This window comes from Anopheles aquasalis, chromosome 2, assembly GCF_943734665.1.
Source record: "Anopheles aquasalis chromosome 2, idAnoAquaMG_Q_19, whole genome shotgun sequence".
NCBI classification, from domain to species: Eukaryota; Metazoa; Arthropoda; class Insecta; order Diptera; family Culicidae; genus Anopheles; species Anopheles aquasalis.
In genome coordinates this window covers 16,142,501-16,147,500 of record NC_064877.1, presented here as the reverse complement: position 1 = coordinate 16,147,500, position 5,000 = coordinate 16,142,501, and the positions used below count along the sequence as shown (strand labels likewise).

At 47.0% G+C, this 5,000-nt stretch overlaps 1 protein-coding gene across 2 annotated transcripts in view; it reads right to left on the bottom strand.

Moving 5' to 3' along the window:
* The window catches only part of LOC126569724 (fatty-acid amide hydrolase 2-B), an 8,618-nt gene that overhangs the window by 3,070 nt on the left and 548 nt on the right, over window positions 1–5,000 (bottom strand). The window contains exon 1 of one of the 2 annotated variants that reach the window (XM_050227007.1): window positions 219–526. The exons of the other annotated variant lie outside the window; for it this stretch is intronic. The gene's annotated coding sequence lies outside the window, so the exon portion shown is untranslated. Of the gene's footprint in view, window positions 1–218; window positions 527–5,000 lie in introns of those variants that run through there. 2 annotated transcript variants of the gene reach the window in all.

The window sequence follows — 5,000 nt, the reverse complement described above, 5'->3', positions numbered from 1 at the left end:
TTAACTAACTTGAAATCGAATCCACAACTTTATCAATAATATTCTGCTTTATGTTATTTGCACTTCTTGAAACAAATGCAGCTACATCAGCCACACGACCCAACAGAGCATCGAACTTACGTTATTCACGAGATATAGCCAAAATCTTGAAAAAACATTCCACTCGGGAATAGAAATTAAAAACACATACACGCGCGCGCGAGCCGGTACTCTATTACCTTTATCGAAGATTACTGATGCCTCCTATGGTCCTCTTTTGTCCAGCAAACACTACAACGAGGCGCGCGGTGTCAATCTGCGACAGGCACCAAGTTCAGGGTGCCTTTTTTTTGGGTCAAATCGTTCGCTCAGCCACAGGTCCGAGCGGATAACGATACCGCTAGATCGGACTCAGCAATCAGCGAACAACCAGATAGGACAGCAAACGGCAACGAAGATGACGACGGCGATCGCGTAAAAGCAAAAGCAAGATCAACGTAGAGAGGAGGACGCGTACCGCACGGTTTCGTAATCTCGACTGTGTACGGACGCGACCCCCCCGAGACTGGGCGAGTGCGTTTAACGCAATTCGGCACGCCGTTGAGCGAGAGCGGCCGGCGTACCATCCGAGGGGAGATCGGCAGCACGATCGAGACGTGAGCATCGGGAGAGATTGCGGATTGCGGAGAGCCTATAGGAACAGACCCGGTGGCAGACAATGATCACAGCCAACAGTGGTATGCAAGGTGAACCTAATTATGATCGAGCTGGTTTGTGTTTCTATCTCCCTCCATTATACACAAACATGTGGAGGAACAAGTTTTTTTGGGACGAAAGCGTACGATTGAGACCTAACGGACTTTTGTGGGGTTCGGAATTGTGAAGATCGGGGCTTTTAAGATAAGCCAAGAGAGAGCCGTGAGGCGCGTCGGTCTACCTATGATGCTTGCTATGCTTTGCATGATATGTATGTGTGGCGACCTCCAGTACTTTACGATAAGTGCTGTCAAACTGCTCTCTATATGTTACGACCGGCAATGAAACATAGAAAAGGAACTTTAATGGAGCAGACTTCTCAGAACTTGTTGGAACAATTTAGAATCTGTCTAATGGCCGGACGTAAAGAACACACCGAGGCGAACGAGTTATGCAAACCGTAAGTCATGCAATGTAAGTAAGGAGATCACCCTTGTTCCCTCCCGGTAGTCTCATCCTCTCAGGGAACTCGCCAACCGGATCAGATCGTATTTCATGGGCGCGAGATTGCACATTGTAAAAGGAAGCGTGCGATTGTCCGACAATGGTTATCACACTTTATCACTCCCAGCGATCCGATTACGGCTGTCGATTCACTGTCGATGACGACGACACGGCATGCAAACGAGGTTTGTTTGAAATGGACTTATGCAATCACGTGCCGAAGGTCTCCGGTGCACAGGCATCACTGCTTCAAGGCCATTTGACGATGAAGAAAACACATTTATTCGATTCGGTACTAATCCCTATCCTATCGGTTGGGTTTACTAATGAGCCAAGATTAAGGAAGCCTCTCGGGGACAGCAGAAATGTGGTGGTAGGCCGCACATTAGCGCCACTGATATGCTGACATGCTGTGGCAACATTAACCATTTCGAACCGCCTGTTGGAGCTGGAAAACAATTCCATGGGGGCAGTGGGGTGATTTAAAACCTATTAAGCGAACACGACAATCTCACACGCTCGTGAAAATGCTGAACAGTTTGGCAGGTGCGAGCGTTGGTTCGGCTCGAGCATTCGCCTCCTCACGTTGAACAATGCGTCCGTGCGAATCTGTTCCCAAAACAGATCCTGACCCAGTGGAGTGACGGTATTGCGGAATGTCACGGTTACGCATGTTGATGGAAACGTTGTACAGCTTTCGTAGAGCTGCGTTCGATCATTTGTAACCGAAACCTTTCGGTGGATTTGATGAATGGTTTTGTTGGCGGGAAACCAGTGCTGACAGCCCATCGGACAGCCGTTGGTTCGCGTGTATGAGCGCCATTAAAGGGGGGCCCTTTCGCTGGCAAGTAATATCAACGGATTGGGACTCGAGTAGCTCCTCGCTACCTTATGTCACCAGCCGGGTTACCGGAGAAGGTCGTTGAATCGTGCATGGAAGGCTCTGCTTCATTAGGAGAGTTTGGTCTGCCCACGACGACCACGAGAGTTTGGGCGAGGATCGACAGATCGAGGCCACTGTATCTTGATGGCGCGAAGAAAGGGAACTTGATTGATAATCCCAGCGTTTCCGTGGGTTGGATTTCGCGCTGGTGTCGCGTGATTACGATTCAATCAGACAGAAAGGGCATTTCGGGTGGAGGTAATTCTATTTCGACATCACATCGCGAGCGAATAGAAAGCAACATATCTTTTCCCGTTAGCGGTGCCCTATATTCGCAGTACGACGTAAACAGAGATACGCACGAGCTGGGCGACAGGTTCCAAACAAGCTTATCGAGGGTTTAATATTACCCACTGGAGGACTCTGTGTTACGATAAGCGCGTAAATATCGAAATTCGGTTCACCTTAACACGACGCGATACGGACGCGAAATCCATTTGCGAGTTTGCCATTACGCTTCGACAACAACAGCGACCACTTCGATTGGACAACAGAAAACCTGATCCCGTCGGGTCGGTCCAAGTAAAAGAAGCCGCTGGCGAGGCACCTTGGCTATAGAGGGACGAAGGTCGTGCCATCCCTATTACGCAATATGTAGGGACACGAAAACAGGGAAGCGAGGCACGGAGAAGGTGTGAAAAATGCGCAACAATTGAAAGGGTAAATCGCTGAAACCGGTAACGTTGTTTACGGTGCGCCAATATGTGCCATCCGTTCCCTCCGCAATGGGTGAATTTGTTTAGCTGAGATCGCTGCCTGCTCAGTAATTGTTGGAAGATTCGGAATTATTCAAAAAGAAATTATTTTTTTAAAGAAAGATCCAGTAGATTGATCATGGCAACGTGCTCCATGGAATTTTCCGTTGGATTTAATATCTTCCATTGAATTTATCTGTGCGAAAAGTTCACGTAATGATAATATTGTGAAAAATAATTTTATATTTATCAGAAAAATTAATAAATTCCGTACGTTATGATTCTTTGTTCACGATCAGGTTTATAAGACATTTGAGTACAAGTTCCAAAAAACACGTTTGCAAAAAATATGCGACGAAGATTGTCCGTTCATTTAAAATTCAGAATTAAAAAAAAAGCAACGTGCTCCACGATTCCATTAGCCCGATTTTTTTTCTTTCTTAAAATCATGTCTTGCTCGTCACAAAATATCTTCCTTGCTGCTGCGCACAGTGAAGCTGGTCGCTATTAGCCTATAGCTGTTAAACATTTGTGAATTAAAGCAGCTCAAAAAAGACCAGATAGAAGCGGAATAGAAACGAGTTTGGCTCAAAAGTTTTTTTGTTGTCCGGCTTAGAGACGATGTTAATTAATGTGCAGAAAAAACGCCATGCCTGGGTTCAGTGATATTTGCAACCATATTTATGATAAATTTCGAATTTTAATGTTGATGTTGTTGTGGTAGTGGTGGTAAAGAAACATCTTCTCGTGCTGTTGCACATGCAAACGGGCTCTTGGATATGCAGCATTGAAACCGAAAAGGCCAAATTTGAATAATCAAAATGGTAGGAGATGCGATCGATGCGCCTCGATGTTGTTTGGTTCGGTTTGAACGCCTCACGAAACCGCCAACCTGTGTGCGCATGAGGAGGGAATGCTGAGAGGGGGATGGTTACAAAATTTCCATCAACCAAAATCCGGTCACAAGAAGTCATTCCGCACGTGAAATTAAAGTAAAATGCACAACGGAATCCTGCTCGTATTTCCCGGGCCGATGAAAGGGCTGGAACATTAAGAATCCCCCCTTTGCCCTCTTGGACCATCATCAGCTGTTAATAGTGGGCGCTACAACAGCCAGCACGTTCAAGTGCTTGAATGATGACAGCGGGTTGTTCCAAGGTGCGCAAATGCATCTCAGCGAGCGCCCTGTTCAAGAGGGCCAGTTATCGTGGAGTGGTTGTATCGCCATCGTCATCGTGGAGTGGTTGTAAAATGTAAAATATTTTCGAAACAAAAAAAATACTCGTGCCATACGAACCGCGGAACGGGTTGTCCTCAGCAACCACTCGACGATGCATTATGCATTAGAGGAAGCGATGGTGTAGGAATCACATTTCGTTCCTCACAACTGCAACAATGCACGCGAAACGACCAACACCACCCAGTAGGCGAACGTACCTAGCGCTTGCTACGCGCTGATTTCGCGCACAAAAGCAACATAAATCCTTCTAGCATGTTCTCCTTTCCGCGGAAAAGGATATCCTGAATTACCTTTTCTGTGTGTGTGCGTTTGTGTGACCTTGGTGGTGAGGATAATAAACACCAGATCGAACTGCTGGGTGCGTTTTCGTGGGTCGATAATAATCGGGTTACCGTTTGGCGGCGTGATGCGCACCGTCCCCCCACCAACCAACCAACCAACTCGTTTACACTTGGGGCCGCACACTTTGTCTTTTTTGGCGAACACTCACCCACCGCCACGAAACGATGAGCAATTTACGATGGGTCGCAAAACACAAAACCCGAACCTAGGACACGGAAAATCGATTAACGGCGTGGAAACCGCTAGTTGATTGACTGATTGGGCGCGATATTGGAGGATCTTTGTTGCACGATTTTGTCGCCTGTGTACCTTCACTTTTTTATGAAATTTAATATAGTGAAAGGAAAATGGTTTGCTGGTGAAAAACCAGCAAAAATTAACAATTTTGTCTCGGCGTCTCACACGCGGTACTAGGTTTCGGAATGGGGCGTGCAGATTGTGAAACAATTTCTCTTCGACTACTTTCTCTCCATAAGCAGCAGGCCGTGGAATCGATGTTCCACGCAGAGGTCGCTTGGGCGGTGGGGATAACATGCATGGGGCCTGCTGTATAGTGGGTGGTCGGGCATCGGCTCGGGCACGACATAACACACCGGTGATG